Here is a 22259-nt window from a genome sequence, read left to right as displayed (position 1 = left end):
TCATCAATCCTTCAATCAGGATCCTCCGGATTGTATCATCAAGGATCCTTCAACTCCCAGCCTCTAGGATCCTCAGGGATTCAACATCAAAGGTCTTTGGAGGTGCATGAAGGAGACATTATCCCCATGCAGACCATCGCCTATGGTGGACCAACTCCTGTAGCAAACACTTCTTACCTCAGCTACTCTTATGGAATGCCAACCTTCACGCAACAAAGAGGTAACACGCATGATCCTATATCCTTAAATTCTAACTGTGGTTCCATGCAGGATGCAGGTATCAACCAAGCTATGGCTAAGGAATTGCAGAAACTTAAGGATATGATATCCAACGTACCAGGGGTGGTCCGACCGATCCCTGAAATACCAGAAGGAAGCCACAAGTTGTCCAGATTCGCTCCACCTATTTGTGATGCTGAAATCCCAAAACGATTTCAGACTCCCAACATGAAGGTATATGATGGAACGGCTGACCCTGAAGAGCATGTAGCTCAATATAGGGAAAGGATGGAGATCAACCCAATTCCTGAAAGACTCAAGGAAGCTTGTCTATGCAAGGGTTTCGGATCCACACTAACAGGATCTGCATTAAAATGGTTGCTAAGTCTTCCTCCCTACTATGTTACTTCTTTTTCACATTTAGTTAACTTGTTCAATAGCCAATTTTCTTGCTGTAGGAAATTTGAGAAGTTAACTAGTGACTTATATAGAGTTGTCCAATCCAATTATGAATCCCTTAGGGATTTTGTCACGAGGTTTGGCAGGGAGGCCCTAGGAATTCCTAATCTTTACATGGCTACGGCTGTAGAAGCCTTCAAGACGGGACTAAATAGGGGATTCCCCTTTTATGATGTTCTTGTGATGACTCCTTGCAGGACTTTAGATGAAGTAAGGAACAAGGCACTTAGGTTCATACGGCTGGAGGATGACAAAAGGATCCAAGAACGATTATGGGCTCAAACGAAGCAAGAATCCCCTGACAATAAATACTCGTTCGGAAACAACAACTCGAAGCTGTACTCCAAATTCAACAATCAAAACGTTCGAGTGGTTGAAGAAGGAGATGATGATTAAGATTACCCAAGCATCTCAGAGTATTGCTTCTCTGTGGATACTTATGGCTTGATTTGTGCCATGAAGGATCTAGGAGAGAAAGAAAGATGGCCTCGAAAGAACGAGAAGTCAACGACCTTCAGAGACAAGTCCAAATGGTGTGCGTTTCATGAGGATTTTGGCCATACGATGGATGACTGCATTGGTTTAAGGAGGGAACTTGGATACCTCCTTAGCAAGGGACATTTAAAGGAACTATTGGGGAGAAAAAAGTCAAGGATCCAAGATCCTGAAGAGGTCCCTCAAAAAGCAACTCCGCCCCCACAAAAAGCACAAGTGATCAACTTCATCTCCGGAGGCTCAGATATATGCGGCACTTCTTTCTCTTCAGCAAAAAGGCACGCCAAAGAAACCAAGCTGGAGAATGGAGAACGACCGGATATATCCACCACTTTGACGACTGACAAAAGAATCTTCTTTGATGAAGAAGATAAATCAAGCATCCAGGATCCTCACTCTGACGGTTTGATTGTAACTTTGTTTATTGCTAACTATTATGTGCGCAGGATCCTAGTCGATTGTGGAAGCTCGGTCAACATCATCCAACACGATGTACTTCAGAAGATGAATATCCCAGACTCGGAGATCATCCCAAGGACATCGGTGCTAGTTGGTTTCAGTGGCGAAACCAAAAAAAGATTGGGGGACATCAAACTCCCAATATACACCGAAGGGTTAAATTCTAACCGAAGATTTTGTGTTATTGATAACCTATCTTGTTGCAATGTTATTTTGGACAGGCCTTGGCTACATGGAATGAAGGCTGTAGCCTCTACTTACCATCAATGCATTAAACTACCAACTCCTTAGGGAGTAGTAAGGATATATGGTGACCAAGTGGAAGCTAAGAATTATTATTCTTCATCCATGAAGCCAACAACTAAACAAACGATAGCATAGCAACTACAACAACATCCTAGGAACGTGTGGGAGGCTCGAGAACAGGATCTAACAGAAGTATCCTTGGATCCCGAGGATCCAGACATGAAAGTGTTCCTAGGATCCAGTATCCCAAATGAGATAGAGGAGGATATAGTATCCTTCCTAAAGCGACGGAAATCCACGTTTGCCTTCAGACGTTTAGACATGACAGGTATTTCTAAGGAGGTAATTATTCATAAGTTAGGCCTTGATCATTCTATTAAACCCGTCCATCAGAAGCGAAGAAAATTCGCTCCTGAGAGGAACGCGATCATACAAGAAGAAGTTAAAAAACTTATTAAGGCCAGTATGATCAGAGAGGTTAAGTATCCTCGATGGTTAGCTAATGCGGTTGTTGTTTCTAAAAAGAATGAAAATTGGAGGGTGTGTGTCTACTTCACTAATTTAAACAAGGAATGCCCCAAGGATCCTTTCCCATTACCACATATAGACTCCATGGTGGATGCGACGGCAGGACATGAGATGCTTACCTTTATGAATGCTTCATCTGGATTTCAACAAATTCAGATGGAACCATCTGATCAAGAGGATACAACATTCATGACTCCTACTGGTATATATTGTTATTGCTATGCCATTCGGACTAAGAAATTCAGGGGCAACATGTAAAAGATTGGTCAACATGATGTTCAAGGACCAATTAGGCAAGACCACGGAAGTCTACATAGATGACCTGGTAGTGAAGTCAAAGAAGGCATGAGGATGCACTAAAGGCTCTTAAGGATTATATATCCTCAGCGCCTGTCTTGATGAAGCCAATCGATGGTGAGCCACTGTCTCTATACTTAGTCGTATCAGGTAATGCAGTTAGTGCTGTTCTGGCCAAGGATCATGAAGGACAACAGCACCCGGTATATTATATAAGTAAAAGCCTATTAGATTCAGAGGTCAGGTATTCTCACCTTGAAAAATTAATTCTTGCTTTGATCATGGCCTCAACCAAGTTAAGACACTATTTCGAAACTCATACTATTGTTTTAAGGACTAATTATCTTGTTAAGAATGTGCTTCGAAAGCCGGAATTGTCAGGAAGGATGGCCAAGTGGGCTGTGAAATTTAGTGCATATGATATTCAGTATGAGCCCAGAACAACCATTAAGTCACAAGCGCTTGCAGACTTTGTGGCTGATTTCAGTAGTGACATGCGGAAGGAAGCTGATATAGAGGTCCAGCAATTAGAAGAAACCGAGGATCCTTGGATCCTCTTCACAGATGGAGAATAATGTAAGAGGAACCGGATTGGGTATCCTATTGAAATCACCACAGGGGTACATAATACCCCAGTCCATTGCATGTTCATTTCAAGCCACCAACAATGAGGCTGAATACGAAGCACTTATCGCAGGTTTACTTTTAGCCAAACAGATGAGGATCAGGTATCTTCAAGTTTATATAGACTCTTTACTTATAACTAACCATTTTGACGGTTGTTATACTATTAAAGGTAAGAATATGGTAAAATATTTAGAAATTGTGAAGGAGTTAGCAAAATCCTTCGAGTTGTTTAGTATCATATAGGTACCAAGAGAAGAAAATGCGGGGGCAGGTGACTTAGCAAACTTAGCATCATCATTGAAGATCCCAAATGATGTAAAGATTCCTATCATTCATATATTGTCTCCGGCAATTGGTGAACAAGAAGCTGTGGAGGAAACAGTGGATTGCACAGAAGAGATTAAGGATCCTTCATCCTCTCCAAAATCAGAATCTTGGATCCTCCCAATTAAGAAGTTCCTCCAAGATGGAGAAATCCCTACAGGGGAAAATTCTAAAGCTTTCAGATTGAAGGTATCACAATTCATTATTTTCAAGATATTGTATTTAGAAAATCTCTTGCAGGTCCCTATTTGAGATGCATTGAGGATCCTGAAATACAAGAGGTACTCCAAGACTTCCACGAAGGCGACTGCGGCAACCACACAGTGGAATGAGCATTATTCTCAAGGATACTTAGGACTGGATACTTCTGGCCAACAATGAAGAAGGATGCAATGGAGTACTCAAAGAAGTGGGATGCTTGCCAAAGGCATGGAAACATCCTTCACCAACCAGCAGAACCGATATATCCTATATCCTCTTCATGGTCTTTCATGAAATGGGGAATGGATATTGTTGGCAAGCTACTAAAGGCACCAGGCGGAAAGGTCTTTATGCTAGCTATGACAGACTATTTCTCTAAATGGATTGAGGCAGAAGCATTCGTGTAGGTCCGAGAAAAGGAAGTTATATCCTTCATTTAAAGAAACATTATAACTAGACTTGGTATCCCATCTGAAACTGTTTGTGATAATGGATCCCAGTTTATTGGGAAAAGAACTACTAACTTTTGTGACAGTTGGGGCATCAAGATGATTACTTCTACATCAGTTCACCCTCAAGCCAATGGTCAAATAGAATCAAGTAACAAGATAATCATCAACAACTTGAAGAAGAAGTTAGGATCTAAGAAAGACAAGTGGGCTGAGGACCTTCCTTATGTTCTTTGGGCTGACAGGACCACACCAAAGAATGCAACAGGCCAAACACCCTTCTCATTGGTGTTTGTATCAGAGGCTGTAATCCCTACAGAGATGGTGGTTCCTACAGCTAGAACAAGCTTCCGTGATCCTGAAGCCAATAGAGATATCCTTCTCGAAGATCTGGATACCGTTGAAGAGCTGAGAGATCTAGCCAAGATCAGGATGGCGGCATATCAACAAAGGGTAGCTGGAGCATATAACAAGAGTATAAGGATCAAAAGATTTCAAGAAGGAGATCTGGTCTTGAGGAAAGCCTTCCAAAACACAACTAAATCGGCAGATGGGAAGTTACACCTAAGTGGGAAGGTCCGTATCTGATCGAGTCGGAGGTAGGAAAGGGGGCATATCATTTGCTCACTATGGAAGGCGACATGCCAAGAGCATGGAATGCTATCCATCTCAAGAAGTACTTTTTTTGATCAGGAGCAAGTATCCTCCGAGGATCGAGTATCCTAAAAGGATCAAGGATCCTAAAATTGGTAATATCTATTTGATCACTTATTCATTTAAGATTCTTATTAATTTAAATAACAATGCAGGATTCTAATTAAATGATCATTAACTAAGAGGTTGGCCACCTCTCCTTCAAGTTTAAGGTACTTAACTATTTCCTTTGGCCTAGCCCATGATTAAGATGTGACCCCCGATGGTCATATCTGTTGAAACCTTCCAAGATCTAGCCGCGTCGATACACCGATTATACAATATGAACGATTAATACTTTAAATATGGTTTATTGATAAATATGTGATAAATACATTATGGAGAGTAAATACATAATAACTTATGTATCTCACTTATTCTATGTGTGTGATCTCTCTTAATTATTTATCACATATTTATCAATAAACCATATTTAAATTATTAATCGTTCATATTGTATAATCAGTGTATCGACGCGGCTAGATCTTTGGAATATTGTATTAATTTATAATATTAAGTTACATTAATTAACTAATTAATAATATATTTTTTTCTTTTTAAATGTCATTCGTTATCAAAACAGTTTGATTCGTTATAGAAGTATAACGAATCGACTGATTCGCTATCATGTAAATATTTTAACAAAAAAGAACTTAGCGAATTACTATTAAATAGAGAGAACAACCCTCTAGTTCGTTAAGAATGAATGAATTATAAATTCTGATTCGTTAAATAATTCATTCGCTAATCTAGTTCATTTAAATCCTTAACGAATTGGACACGGAGGAGTTCCAATTCGCTAAGGGTAACGAATGGTCACTAATTAGACTTAATCTTTGACTCTCATAGTCAAAGTCAAAATTAACATGAACACAGACGGTCAAAGGAGTAAATTGAAGATTAATTACTCCATAATTTACGATGAGTAGCCAAACAAACGACTAATCAAGTCTCAGAAACTCATTGCGAAGCAAAAAATACTGGTTATGAGGTTCTAAACCAACAAATAAGTTAGGTTATTAAGAGTATGTACCGTGTATAAACACCCGAAACAACAATCAAATCATAAACCCTGGCATTCAATAATCAAGTTGTGATTAAAGATCACCAAGGGTGTCGGAACACTATTCTGATCAAAATGATAACAACTTTAAGTGTATAAACAGAGTATGAATCCAATTAAGCAAGGTTTCAAAAAACGTAAAACCCTGATATCAAAATCATATAATTACCCTATCAATACTGTGTCATTTTTGATGAAAATCACAAAGAAATGACCATCGATACCTTACGAATAAACTGGTATATTCAGAAATTCGAATTTCGAAAGTCGAAAAATCGGAGAAAATTTGAACAGGGTAACTTTAAGAGTAAGGAAAATGAATGAATAGTGTAAGACTATTCGTTTCACGTCGTCCTATATACCCAGTCCCTACACGCTACCCAATGTACGAATCATATTCGTTAAAAATTTAAATAACGAATCAGCTAATTCATTAAAGAAAAAGTAAGACGTGGCATAACGAATTAGAATTGATTCGTGTCTTGATTCGTTAAAAATGTATAACGAACTGGAATGTTTCGTTACAGAGTGCGGAAGTGAATTGGATGGACGAACTAGAATGTAGTTCGTTAAAATCATTCCAATTCGTTATCCATAATTAACGAATTACAATTTTATTTAATTTTAACTCTAAATAAATTAAATAATTCAAATGAATTAAAATAAAATAAATAATTAATAAATTTAAATTAATTTTACAAGAATCACCGAGAACTTTTCTCTCGATAATCAAATACCTTAAAATCCGTTTCACTTTTTGAAACCGATAAAATAAAAAAATTTAAATAATATGCAAAAACGAAATGAAAAATATTTTTCGTATTTTGGAATATTTAAAGAATGTATTTACTTGAAAAGAATCCGAAACAAGAAATATAAAATCTTTTTTGATTTTTATATATGTTTTTCAAAAAACAGTACATATTTTTGTATTTTTGTTGAGTTTGAGGAGAGAATCATATTGACCAAATTGCCCTTCTATAACAGTTTTATATTTTAGCGATATTATGACTGTCGTTAAGTCGATCATTGGTATTGTTGTCCACTTAAATCTAATAACAAACTTTCAAGTGTTTTTGTGATATGATTAACGGTTCAATTAAAGCACAGAATATCAGAAACTATCAGCCTCTAGTCTCGGTTCAAGCTTAATTTGATTTTTGCCATATCACCCCAACTTGACATAAACCATTATATTGTTGATCAAAATTTGAATTTTATAGAAAGTTATGAGCAATGCATTGATTTTCTTTTACTATGAGTGAGCATGCACGAGTCCATCTGTCGGCTTACATACACTGTATCCCCTGGGGTCCGTTTCTTAATGGTATTAAGACGCACGCAAGGGAGGAACCATGTATGACTAACATCGGATTTTGATCAAGTCAGTAATTTAGAAATTTGTACGAAGTACAACAGTGATCAAGTTTAATGACTTTGGGTTTGCTCTAAAAGTGAGTGAAATATTCATGCATATGAATACCCAGATGATTAAGCCGCATAAAGACTCATAGTGTCCAGAACCTCAAAGCTTGTTAGTTGCTTAATTTTATTTTTGGTGATCAAACAATTATAAGACTTGAGTATGACAGGTTATTACATTTCTGCCATCCTCACCGAGACTTTTGCTAGAGACTAACACCTCTTTCAATTTGGCGTTTATTTATTTTTATATCACTTACTTTTCTCTATTTGTTTGTTTTAAGACCTACCAATGCACCAATGCAATTAAACACACAGTCTTTTAAGCTTATTTCTTGCTGGATATGGGGTCAAGACAGTCAATATACTATCATTTTCTCTTTTTGATTCAAAAACTCAAAATATTGAGGAGCATACAAAAAATAAAGATAAATTTAATCGCCCCAATTAACTTAAGTCTATAAATAAATGGCTAACCTATCAATTCAACAAGTGAATAGTAGGACCAAGACATGCAAGCATACTTCACAAACTTAAATAACTGACATAATTTTCAGCGAGAAAATAATCTAAAAACGCATAACGAACGCCCCAACTATTTTCCATTATCAGGTAAATGGCTATCCCGAAGGTTCATAAGAAACTATCAGGACCAAGCATATACAAGTATATGTCCTTCAAATGTAGATAATTGACATAATTTTCAGCAAACGCATGCAAAAATCTTTTTGATTTTTCTCTATACATACTTTAAAAACACAATATTTTTGTTTTTTTCAATGTTGTTATAAACAAAAACAAACTTCACAATCTTTTTGAATTTTCGGATTTTTTTGTACAAACTGAAATCACAATCTTTTTAGATTTTCAAATTTTAAAATGTTTTTGTTTTTTTCAAAATATTTTAAAAAGAAAAACATTAAAGAAAAGAAATCACAATCTTTTTGGATTTTCGGAATTTTTCAAATATTTTTGTATTTTAAGAATTTTAATGTTTTCAGGTTTTATCTATACAAACGAAAAGCACAGTATATTTGTATTTTCTATATTTTCACCCCCTAAAACTAAAATAAATTTAAAAGAGAAATAACAGAAAATAGAGATAGTCATCCTTGTTAAAGGATATCAGCGAGGGTCTTCAATCCATTTAAACCAAGCAGAAATTGAAAACATGTTTTGTCAATAGCTTTGGTAAACAGATCGGCTTTCTGAAAGTCAGTATGTACTTTCTCAAGGTCAATCAACTTCTTCTCAAAGCAATCCCGTATAAAATGATATCGAATTTCGATATGCTTTGTTTTTGAATGTTGTACGGGATTCTTTGTGATAGAAATTGCAGTAGAATTATCAATCAAAATAGGAGTAGTAAGAAACTTCAAACCGTAGTCGCGAAGATGTTGTTGTAACCACAAAACCTGGGAACAACAACTCGAGGCTGCAACATACTCAGCTTCGGCGGTTGAAGTGGAGACCGTTGTCTGCTTCTTACACTGCCAGGAAACAAGCCGGTTTGCTAAAAATTGACATCCTGTAGTCGTTGATTTGAAGTTGATATTGCAACCTCCATAGTCTGAGTCTGAGAAGGCAGTTAGCTCAAAGTGATCGTCCTTGTGGTACCACAACCCGATGTCTGGATTTCCCCTCAGATACTGAAGTATTCGCTTAACCGCAACTAGGTGAGTCACTCGTGGACTTGCTTGAAACCTAGCACAAAGACAAACAACAAACATAATGTCAGGGCGAGACGCCGTTAGATACATTAAAGAATCGATCATGGCACGATAGAGGGTAGGATCAACAGTATCCTCCAATTCATCCGGTGATAAATTGTGACCCACTGGGAGAGGAGTAGAAGGGATTTTTCCGGCAGATATCTTGAATCGGCTCAAGACATCGTTCACATACTTGGTCTGATGAATAAAGATTCCGTTTGCAGACTGGTGAACTTGCAACCCTAGAAAGAAATTCATCTCTCCCATCGAGCTCATCTCGAACTTCGTTTGCATGGACTTCTCGAACTCCTTACACAACGTATCGTTTGTAGACCCAAAGATAATGTCGACTACATAAATCTGAACTAGGAGGAGATCATCACCAACAGTCTTATGAAATAAAGTGCAGTCGACAGTACCTCGCTTGAAGCCGTTATCAGTTAGATGGTCGGCGAGCGTGCCATACCAAGCTCTCGGGGCTTGATGTAGACCATACAGGGCCTTGTTTAATCGGTAAACTCGGTCCGGATAATCAGGATCTTCAAAACCAGGAGGTTGTAAAACAAACACTTCCTCATGTAGTTCACCATTGAGAAAAGCACTTTTAACATCCATTTGATAGACCTTGATATTCTTATAAGCAGCATATGCCAGGAAGATTCGAATCGACTCTAATCTTGCAACTGGAGCATATACTTTTGTGTAATCAATACCCTCTTGCTGATGAAAACCTTGCACCACTAAACGTGCTTTGTTTCTGAAAATCACTCCTCGATCGTCTTTCTTACACTTAAATACCCACTTAGTCGGAATAGCTTTCTTGACTCTAGCAGGTTTGTCGATTAAGTCCCAAACACCCAAACGTGCAAATTGTTGTAATTCTTCTTGCATAGCTTCTACCCAAGAAGGATCTTGAAGAGCCATACAAGGTGATGTTGGTTCAACTTGAGATAGAAAGCAAGTGAATTTAGCAACATTTACAATTTCAGAGGAATGTAAGTCAGCATAGGCACACAATACGTTATTCTCACTTGACGAAGCAACTTAATGACGTGTTTGTACACCCACATCAAGGTCTCCAATGATGTTTTCCTGTGGATGATATCCATGAATCCGAAGAGTGGGATTCTCAGGAACAACCAAATTATCAAATAAATTAGTGTAATGTTCACCAAGTTCAGAAGACGAAACATTATCACTGTCAAGTGCAATAACTTGATCTTCAGCTTGATCATCATCAGAAGAAGAAGATAAATTATCAACAGTAACTGGAGAAACAACATGTGGTTCTTCAGTTGGAGCATCAGGTCGAGCTTCAACATCATTAGAACTTGAAAATATTGGAATAGCCAAATGATCTCCAAAGTATGCTCGAACCAGATCCTCATCGATGTGTTCAGTTGAAGGAGTAAATGAATTAAATAAACCATCATAGTCAAATATCCAGTCGGGACCTTTCCCTTGAGGAGGAGGAGTAAATGAATTAAATAAACCATCATAGTCAAACATCATAGTCAAACATCTATTCTTTCGTTCAGCAACACCATATTGTTGAGGTACATAGGGTGCACTATATTCTCGGTGAATTCCTTTTTGAACACAAAAGAAATCCAATACAGTGTTTTTAAATTCAGTACCATTATCACTTCATATTCTCCTCACCTTTTGTTTGTATAGTGATTCGATCTTAGTGATAAGGTTTTATACCAAAACAGGTGTTTGATCTTTCGAACTCATAAATAATACCCATGAGTATATTGAATAATCATCAGTTACCACAAGACAATATCAATCTCCAGAAATATTCGCACGATTCACAGGACCAAACAAATCCATATGAAGTCGTTCAAGAGGAGTATCAATGGAATTCAATAACTTAGAAGGATGAGACTTTTTCTTCTACTTGCCCTTCTTGCATGCAATGCAGTGATCAGATAATTTAAAGTTCTTCAACGAAACACCCTCAACTAAGTCATTATCCATTAAATAATTAATCTTATGAACATGTATGTGACCCATTCTACGATGCCATAGAATAGAATCCTTCTTGGTTGATTTGGAGAAAAAACATGTTTCGATAGACGTTGATACTTTAGAACTCATATTAAGACATAAATATCATTTGATCGTGGTGATCTCATGACAACCATGTCCTCGGGAATCACATATCCCGGTTTCAAGGCAAGACACTCTTTATCAGTAAATACTGTGGTGTACCTTTTATCGCAGATTTGCGACACACTTAATAAATTATGATCCACCTTGTCACAATAATTGACCTTTTCAAAAGTAATGTGACCATTTGAAACTTCACCTTCTTGTGTGATCATGCCCCCAGAATTCCCAGCAAAAGCTACATAACCTCCTTGAATATTTCTTACATTGGTCAATAGGTTGAGATTGCTGAATAACCTTGGATGTACCCTACACACAAAGTAAGGATGATTAGTTCAAAAAGGCAGCCCGAGCCTTAGTATTGGGCACCTTTTGAGTTTCTCTTTGATTAGTAATTTGAACAGACTTCAACTGTTATTCAGCAACTTGAGAATATGTTGCCGGCTTCCTAGACTTTCGTCTCAGATAAGCAGCTTGAACAATATTTGAATTCGTGTTCCAACATATGGGCTCAGTTGGAACGAATTTTGGTTTCACTTGACCATGAGTTTCATTCACATGAATTACCTTTCGAGGATTCACGTTAGAAAACATGATATGTGTATCATCCTCACACGACATTGGTCGTTTCAAAATCTCTTTTATCACGGGAATTGGTTTAGAATAATCCTTGACAAAAGGGTGGAGATTTTGAACTTTCTGTTGACCACAGTTTCTCACCAAATGACCTTGTTGACCACACAAAAAGCAACTTCGCATGTCAACATGACCATGTTGAGGTCTGGCAGAAACATATGCAACTGAAGGTTGATAACTTACATTTTCAGTGAATCGTTTGGCCAAATCATCAGAAGTGACAGACTTCTTTTTCATATAAAAGTCAAGGTTAGAACAATTGGAAAAACTTTTCAAAGTATCTGTTCCTGGTGATTTGACAAACTGAACCTTTTTAGCTTGTTTTAACAATTTTTTTTCTTTCAGTATTGGGTTTGATGACTTTGATGTCTTGGCACAAACATATTGACGTTCCAAATCTTTCAACTTATCAGTTTCGTTGTAAAAGACGCTCTCAATTAGTTCTGGTTTAATGATACTAATCGGGATATCTTTTTCAGTGAACATCGTGTCCATACCCTTTAACTTAAAAACTCTAGCAGATGATGGCTTAGAACTTGGAGGATTAATGAAACACATCAATTCCTTATCAGAAATTTTTGGTTTCTCTGATTTCTTTGCCTTCACAGGTTTAACTTTCACTTGTTCTGCCATTGTCTCATGAGGCTTATGTGAACCATATACAGCTTCCTCAAATTCATGAGGCTCGCAAAGAATATGATTAGAACTAGGAATGTTCTTATTCTAGTGTATAACCTTTGGTTCAAACACATCCTCAATAATTACTTTGTCAACATTCTCAACAAAGACTCTATTGCTTTCAACATGAGGTTTTGGAGGAGCAAATTGGGTTTTAACAGTTTCAGATTTAACCGGTTTATGATTTTCTGAAATTATAGGTTCTTTCACAATTACCTCTTCTTTCTTTTTAGAAAAAGGGTTAATTTTATAATCATTGTGAAATGGTGGAGGAATTTCAACAAAACCTATCCCTTTCTTAGAATCCTTTTGTTTTCCAGATACTTCAATAATTTCATTCAACAAGAACAAGGCGTTTCGAAATTTACCCAATTTGTTCTTCAATTCAAGAACCTCATTCTCAAGCTCGGTTATCTTTGAACGATGTTTCAGATTTCTTGAAACTTTTGGTCATTAATTGTCATTTTCACAGATAACTCAGCTTTAAGATCATGGTTACTTGTCGACAATGCTTCAATATTTTCTCGAGATCTCATTTGAGATTCAAGAGATTGTCAATAAGTATCCTTCAGAGAAGAAATTTCTCTCACTAGATTATCATTATGATTCTTTAAAATTCTAACTTAGATTTGTTAGATTCACATTCAACACATGTTACCTTAACAGATGAAGTAGCAGAGATAGAATGACTAACCTCATTGATCTTTGCCATGCAAGCAAACACCGTTGGAGGCTTGTCACAAGAATCGTCAAAATCAGATCCAGAATCATTGTCAGAGGACATCTCACTTCCACTTGCATATTGAAAATCTTTTGTCAGCCCAAAAATAGCCAAATTAGCTTGAATGTCATTACACAACAGTCGTTGTGACCAATCATTTCCATCAGCTAACATTTCCTGTGACCCAGGAGTAGATGGTTTCTTTTCAGTATCACTACCTCGTGGTGTAGAAGAATTTTGATGTTGACCATGAGGATTGGTATACTCCTTTTTTGGTTTATCACATTCCTTAGCAAAATGCCCGAACTCTTGACAGTTATAACATTTTACTTTTAACTTGTCAAATCCCAATTTCTTATTCAAAGAGGGAAGATCTTTACCAGTCCTTTGCATGAATCTTTTAACCTTACGGACAATCATAGCCATGTTCCACTTTAAATCCATAATCTCTAAATCATCTGGATCAATCTGATCATAATCCTCATCAGTTAGATCACTTGTGGCTATCTTACTACTCACCAAGTTTTCATATGAAGTCATAAAGGCTGTTAGAAAAGCAAAATTCTGTTCAGCTTCCTTCATGTTGACACTAGATGGTGCAACAAATGGATTAGTAGTAGTTGCATTTCCAGAACCACCAGATGATCCAATATTACAAGAAGTGTAAAAACATGATCTTGGATCATTATAAACAGTTGTTTCATTTTCACTTGCATGCTGTGTGAGAAAAGCAGTGATAGGAGAAATAGTTGAACTTAGAGGCATACTACCACCATAGAAAGCAGGATCTTGGCTATCATTGGAGGATTTCTGACACTTAAGATCATATTCTCTTGCTTCAATCTTTTGCAAGAATTCAATGGCAGTAAAATCTTCATTCAAGAAATAGTTATTTTCTTTCAGAACCATTAAAAATGTGGAGTAAGAACTTGGTAGTACACTCTTAATAGTGTCAATCTTATCCATCTCAGAAACTTCCAATTTCATCTTATCCATCTCAGCAATTAAATGATTATACCTGGTAATCATCTCTTCAACTATTTCACCATTCAATAAATTAAAGTTTCAAAATTGAAACTTAAGCATCACCTTCTTACTCTCAACTGTATTCCCATACTTCGCATACGAAGATGTTGGAATAAAGAAGCACATCTCTTTATACTACCTACTTGGTGAAAGATATTTTCGGGTAAAGCCATAGTAAGAGTAGAATAAGCTTTTATCTCGATCTCTAATGCTTTCTTCTTTTCTTGGGAATATTGAGAAATAGCTTTGGGAGTAAAACCAATAGTGTCATCACCAATCATTGGTGCAATATATACCTCATCTAGGCAATAAGAGCAATCAGGATGAACAGAACCCAAGTGAGCACGAAAACGGGGTTCCCATTTAGCAAAATCGCTAAATTTCATCAAACGTGGAAATTTTGAATGTGAACCAATCTCGGTGTCCAGTTGTAGCATTTGTTGCATCAACATGTTTTGAGAAGCTAGTGCATACATACTGGCCATTTTTGTAAAAGTTTCAAACTCTAAGGATTAAAATTAAAATTAGTTAATGAACTGTGAACAGTGTTTAGCGAATCACACTTTAACGAAGTAAAGTGTGATCAAGTAACGAATTGGAAATGGTTTTGACGAATTAGATGGGTAACGAATTAGAATTAGATGGTCAACGAACAAGTCAACTAGCGAATTGACTAAGCAAATCACGAAGTGTAATCTTAGCGAATTAGAAAGAACCTATAACGAATCACTAAGAGATACTTAGTGAATTAGATAACGAACCAACTACAGTTGATTAACGAATCAACTTATAGCGAATCAGGTTGTTACAACCATTTGTAACAAACTCTGACACAGAATGACACGTGGCAATGGTTGTTATAACACAAATCCCAAGGTAGACATGTGTCACACGAATCAGTTGGACACGAATCGGATTAAGTAGCGAATTGGTTAACGAATCAACCAAAATTCATAACGAATTAGTATAACAAATTAACGAATATGATAACGAATTGGTAAACAGTGTTAACGAATTGACCAAAAGGTCAACGAATCAACAAATCTTCAAATTCGTTTGAAGATCTTCAACTCTTCAAGTGTAATTTCCAGAAACTGGAAATTATATGAACACAATATGAACGATTAATACAATATGAACGATTAATACTTTAAATATGGTTTATTGATAAATATATGATAAATACATTATGGAGAGTAAATACATAATAACTTATGGATCTCACTTATTCTATGTATGTGATCTCTCTTAATTATGAGCATGGAACCACCTATTTATAGGCCACATGCTCCATTTACAATAAATATTCAATCTAGACTATGTATAAATTATTCGAATGCTACGGACAACAATTTCGTGCACTAACAATATCTTCCAAGGTTTATAGGTTTTCACCTTTCTTATAAATTAGAGTTTCTACACTCTCGCCTGGAGCGCACGTTATCCAATGTATAGTTCGGGGCAGCGGGACCAGTACACGCTTAGTGGCTGACAATTTCGTTGTCTTCGGCTATATGGAGGATCCTACGATTTATGGTAGACATACCATACCACCTGTTTATAACATTTTCATGTTATCTCACGTTTGGGCTAAATCCCGGTTTGGGCGAGTCCCCAGTTAACATCCGTATTTTTGGGCTGGTCCCTAGTTTGGGCTTGTCCTCAGTTTTTGGGCTTTTCCCCAGTTTTTGGGCTTGTCCCCAGTTTTTGGGCTTGTCCCCAGTTTACGGGCTTGTCCCCAGTTACACGGGCTTGTCCCCAGTTTATGGGCTTGTCCCCAGTTGCAGGGGCTTGTCCCCAGTTTATCTTATGGGCTTGTCCCCAGTTTGTTTGGTTTAATCCGTGTTATTATCATAAGTTGTTTGCATCAGGTATCCTAAGTTCGATTACAAGGATCACAGAAGGATCAACATCTATGGATTCAAGATCCTTAATTTATTTTTGCAAGGATTACTGAAGGTTCAATACTTATGATAACTTAGATCTAATTATATCATATGGTATGACTTCTACTTATTGATTTCCATTTACTTAGTTTAAAACTTTATAAGTTCTTTTTGTGAAAGAATCTGAGATCCTTAATACGTTTTAAAAATGATATTATGTTGTTAAAACTTTCTATTCAAGAATATTTCTTAAAAATTCCCGATAAAGCTAAGATTATATTAAACATATTTTTAGAATAACAGATAACAACACATAAATAGTCAAAAGATATTGTTTATTAAAACTTACTTAGATTACCAAAAGCTAACCTGGACTTAACCATTTAAACATGGACCATCCATCTAGGTTAAAGTAAGTTTTTACGAATAGTTCAAACAAGTGTAGGAAAATAAAAGCAGGGGCATCAAAGGCTTCATCCCCACAAATAGAGGATCCATCCACCTTTGTTACCCATGATAATTGTCTTAAGGATCATAGAGCCTTCGTCCTAGATTACTATGGTCTTGAAGTACACAACCAAATATCCTGAAAACATCAACAAAATAAAAATAAAACGGGCTCTAGCCTTGTCTTTATCATCCTTCATTGCCCGTCTCCACAGCATCCCCATCTGTTGCTGTTTCCTTTCCTTCATCCTTGTCACCCACATCATTCGCACCACCCATTTCGGCTTCTCCTTCATCTGCCGCCTTGCTCCCTTCACCGACATCCTCCTCTTCTTCTGCTGCTCCAAGCCTTGTCAATGATTTCTTCCACTCATCCACCTCCTAGTTAGCCCTATCAAAAGAAGGATCATTCGTCTTAGACACGACCTGGATGCTTACCTGCAATATAAGCTTTGCCGCATACATCTTGGCTTTATCAGTTGCCACCTTGATCCCGTCCTTCATCTTCATTTCCATAGCATGGACTTGGGAGTCGGCCTGTTTCTTCTCCTTTGTGAGCTTAGCAACATGCTTCTCCTTGGCAGCAGTAAGACTCCTCATTCCCATCAAAGTATCCTCAAGGTCCTTGATGACTGAACCATCGTAAGAGTGGAAACCTTGGATGCCCTATAAATCAAAAGCCTGGGATCAATAACAATTATCAACCAAGACTGATGAGTAGAATAAAGGATCCTAGCCTGAGTAACCGCATGAGTGACTGCTTCTTGAAGATGCTTCTCAACATTATGGACTTCGGCTTGAGGTTCTGGTAGCTTCCTCTTCTTCCCAGACTGAGCCATAGCTCTAGTGGTCACAATGTAAGGACTAGGAGCAGGGGTGGACTTGGACAATTCCTTTTTAACCATCTTTGAGGAAATCAAATGGTCTATATCATCCAGAGAAAATTGGGCAGCAGGCTTGTTAGCAGACTTATTCATGTATTCAAAACATAACAAAACATATAAGTTTTTCATTTTATAATATAAAAAATTAATATACTTATCTTTATAATTATATTTACTTGACATATTACTTTGAGGTGAGATGTCTGACTGTTCAGCTTCTGAATCAGAATCAGGGATCCTGATCTTGAAAGTCCGGATTGTTGGGCTCAATGCGAGGAAGGCAACTACTCTCTCTTTGGTTCTTGGAAGCTTGGCCAGATGTGCAAAGTTGTCAAATGCGCTAAAGAAAGAAACAAATCAGTACTTCAACCTTAATCAGTAAATAACACTAAATTCAGAAACCCTACCATGCCTAATCCACTTAGTAGGAAGGGTATTTTAATTTGGAATTGAATTTTGCTTGACAAAGAAAAACTGATTCTTCCAATGAGAATCGTTTTGTGTGACTTTATCAAGCGGAATCGGTTGGCGAGGCTTAGATTTGAGCAGTAAGCAAGTGGAACCATGGGTGTACAGAGAATATATGTACGACAGTTCAGAGAGTCCAAACTCAAGGTCATGGTCGGCTATGATTTCTTCAAGAGTCAGTAATGCTCGCCATATCATTGGCATAGCCTGGATGTAAGTAATGCCGGTAAGGGTGAAGAATCTTTGGGTAAACTCTGGGAATGTGTACGAGTAACCAAGCAGGAAAGGACATGCCGGAAAACAGACCCATATCTTTGAGGATATGTCACTTGGGGTTGAGGAAACGTAAGGTCTGAATACGGTATTGGAAGGAAAAGAGGATGCTATTTGGTCAATCTCGAGGGTCCGTAAATTTGAAAATTTCCGATGAAAGGTTTTGTAGTAACCCATGACTTTTCATATCTCCGGCCATGTGGTTGGACGAATTTGAAAAGCAACTATCGGTAGACATTGATCGATACTGAATATAAAAGGAGGAAAAGAATAAAGGATTACCTGGAATATAGAGGATTAAAGTGAGAAGCTTCCAGAATGAAGAGAATTTAAAGGGAGCCGAGTTTTATCTTTGATCCCAAAGTCAATTATTTAATTTTATCTAACCCCTATTTGAGTCTTTTCACCTAATCTCTTTGACAACCTTTTCGAAATTTGAATGCAATTTGACAGCTGTGAATTTATTATCAACCGCCAAATTGGGGGCAATTGTTAAGCCACAAATAATTAAGTATTGAGGATATATTATTCTTGATGGCGAGTCTGGATCAGTTATCCTTTTGAAGAGTTCCGGAGTTATGTCAGGATTAAGGATCCTCGGTATTTGATATTCTTAACGATTGTTTCTTATGTGTAGGTTAATATTCAATAATTGTAACGGCTCCAAGACCTAGTCCACCACCTATTTCGCTACTGGACCTGTTCAGCACGTGGTCAAATGGCACGAATGAAGCGAGGTCAAATGGCACGAATGAAGCGAGTGGGAAGATGGCGGATTAGTAGGAGAAAGTAGTTAGTTGTTATTATTGTTAAATACTGAGTTATGATCGAAGTTAGGTCACTTGACACTTAGCTACACACGAACACATTCACCTACTGCTGTCACTCATCAACACTTTCAAGAACTCTCTAGAAGTTCACACACACATAGTTATTTTGTAACCTTTGATCATAAACTCCACCTTTGTAACTTGATCTTTACATTAATAAAGTGGCGATAGACAATTGTCATCACCCGGGGTTTTTGTGCCGGCGATCTGAACAAGATCAAGGGCTTTTCCTCGTAACAAATCCTTGTGTTTGTGTTTACAATCGATTCCTTATCATATTTGTTAACTTAGCACTAAACCTCACCAAACGAATTTGGTTACATTATCCTTGTTAGATTTTTGACCAAAGCAGTTGTGTTCTCGAGATTATTAAACTAAAGAAAGGGAAGGAAAGGAAAGGAAAGGAATCTCTTTTTTTCATTTCCTTTCCATCTCTTTACTAGCTTTCTTTCCTTTCAATTCCTTCCAAATTAGATGGAAACACTTTCCCACCAATTTACTCTTTAAAACCCATGTTTTCCTTTATTTTCCTCCTTTAAATGAAACTAAGGAACACACTATATTTAACTTTCTTTTCCTTTTCTTACTAAAAAAACTACGGAACACACTTAATTCTCTTTTTCATTTCATCTCCTTTCCTTTCTCTCCCTAAGTGAGGCTCAGGAACACAACGTCAGGGTTCATAAATCATAATTAATATTACGGCTCCTGATATGATGCGTTCTGACAAGGCTGCTATGTTCATTAATAAATGAACAATCGGCTCCAAATTGATTCAATTCAATCGGTGAACACTCACCCATCATCTTAGGATTCACAATATGGAAAGTATGTTATTCAAGTTGCAATTTTATGTTTCCTAATTCATCAATTTTATAACGAACTCTAACCCTAATTCACAGTAATCTGTTCATTGTAATGAATGATAATTAGGGAATGATTGACAATATGGAATCCAGCTATTACGAATCAGGCCTATATGATCGACAATTCTGGCATGAATGTTGTCCAGATTTGACGATTAACGTAAGCTAATTCATTCTCTAATTCGATATTTTATTTATATGTTTTTATATGTTATTATGATTATTATGTCATAACAGCTAACACTACATATTAGTCACCAAGTGAAGATGGTATATGTATTTTAAATGATTTTAAACAATATTTATTTGTCAAAATTAGGAACTATTAAAAATTAAAGTAGCAATTTTTTCATTATTCTTTTGTATAGTTTGTTGGAGTGTATACTAATTGTATTAAATAATTGTTTTGAGAATTTAGGTCACTTATGACAATATTTAGGAAGGGATCATGGAGTCAAAAGACAAATCAACCGTTATTAAGTGGTTTCTAGAAAAGATTTGACACGAACAATGGATCAAAGAAGAGTAATAAAGACATCTCAAATAACTCGAAACCTGAGGAGCTGCATATAACCTTGTTAATGGCCCGAATTACTTGTAAGTTTTCTAAGATTATATATTGTAGTTTTACTTTTAGATTTGTATAAGTGTTTTGACTTTGAACTTAACATGAAATTTTAGGATTATTTTTTAAGTTGATCAGCACATATAAGTCTTAATTATGATTTATATAAACTTGGAGTTATATTTGTTATATGAACCATAACTATGTGATATGTCATTCCGACTTTGTGAGGAGATTAAGAGAACGATAGTTTTGTTAATAACATCATCAAAAGTCCTTACTGTTATGTAACAGTTGAATCATATTGAGTTATTTCTATACTGTAGTTTGCTGTTATGTCAAATTGAACTATATACAAGAAACTGGTCTTTTTGCGACGAAACCAATCCCGATGACATGATGTTTTCGGTATATCTACTTCTATCCCGACGACATGTGGTCGGGATAGATAATCCCAAAATTCTTTCCACGTGTCAGTTGTTAATATGCGTATTCAACTTTAAATAAACCAGCTTTTGACTCCATACTTATCCCGACGACATGTCATCGGGATAGAGTGTTTATATTTTATTTTTCCTTTTCTTTAAAAACATCTTAAATTAGAAATAAATAATAAAAACTTAAATACCCAATCCCGACGACATGTCGTCGGGACAAAGTGTTTATATTTTATTTTTGCCTTTCTTAAAACCATCTTAAATTAGAAACAAATAATAAAAAAATTAAATACCCAATCCCGACGACATGTTGTCGGGATAGAGTGTTTATATTTTAGTTTTTCCTTTATTTAAAATCATCTTAAATTAGAAACAAATAATAAAAATTAAACACCCAATCCCAACGACATGTTGTCGGGATAAAATGTTTGTATTATATTTTTTCATTTATTTAAAATCATCTTAAATTAGAAACAAATAATAAAAAATTAACTACCCAATACCGATGACATACATACATTCACACACACACACACACACATACATACATACATACATTCACACACACACACACACACACATACATACATATATACATACATACATACACACATACATACATACATGCATACATAGAAATGGTTACATACATACATACATACACACACACATACACACATACATACACATACATACACACATACATACATGCATGCATGCATGCATGCGTGCATGTGTGCGTGCGTGCATGCATACATACATACATACATATATACATGCATACATACACACATACATACATACATACATACATACATACAAACATACATTCATTCATACCTACATACATACATACATACATACATACATACATACATACATACATACATACATACACACACACATATATACACACACACACACATACATACATACATACATACATATATAAATACACATATACACACATGTGCAGAAACTCTTACCATACACACACATATACATGTATATTCATATATACATACATACACTCCCATACATGGTTACATACATACATAGTTGGTTGCATACGTACATACATTGATTGTTACTGTTAGGGCATGAATTTTATGCTGAGGATCCTTAATCCTTAACTATCTTATGGATAGATTATCCTTAAGATCTGTATTAGGCTATGAAGGATCAATGATCCTCGGTATTATTTGTTTACTAATGATTGCGTTTAGTATGGTG

Source organism: Bidens hawaiensis, unplaced genomic scaffold (genome assembly GCF_021521415.1).
Source record: "Bidens hawaiensis isolate Kalapana, Puna unplaced genomic scaffold, B.hawaiensis_p1.1 tig00011614_1, whole genome shotgun sequence".
In the NCBI taxonomy this organism is placed as follows: Eukaryota; Viridiplantae; Streptophyta; class Magnoliopsida; order Asterales; family Asteraceae; genus Bidens; species Bidens hawaiensis.
The sequence above is the reverse complement of the archived record's forward strand: the minus strand, read 5'-3'. Positions refer to the sequence as shown.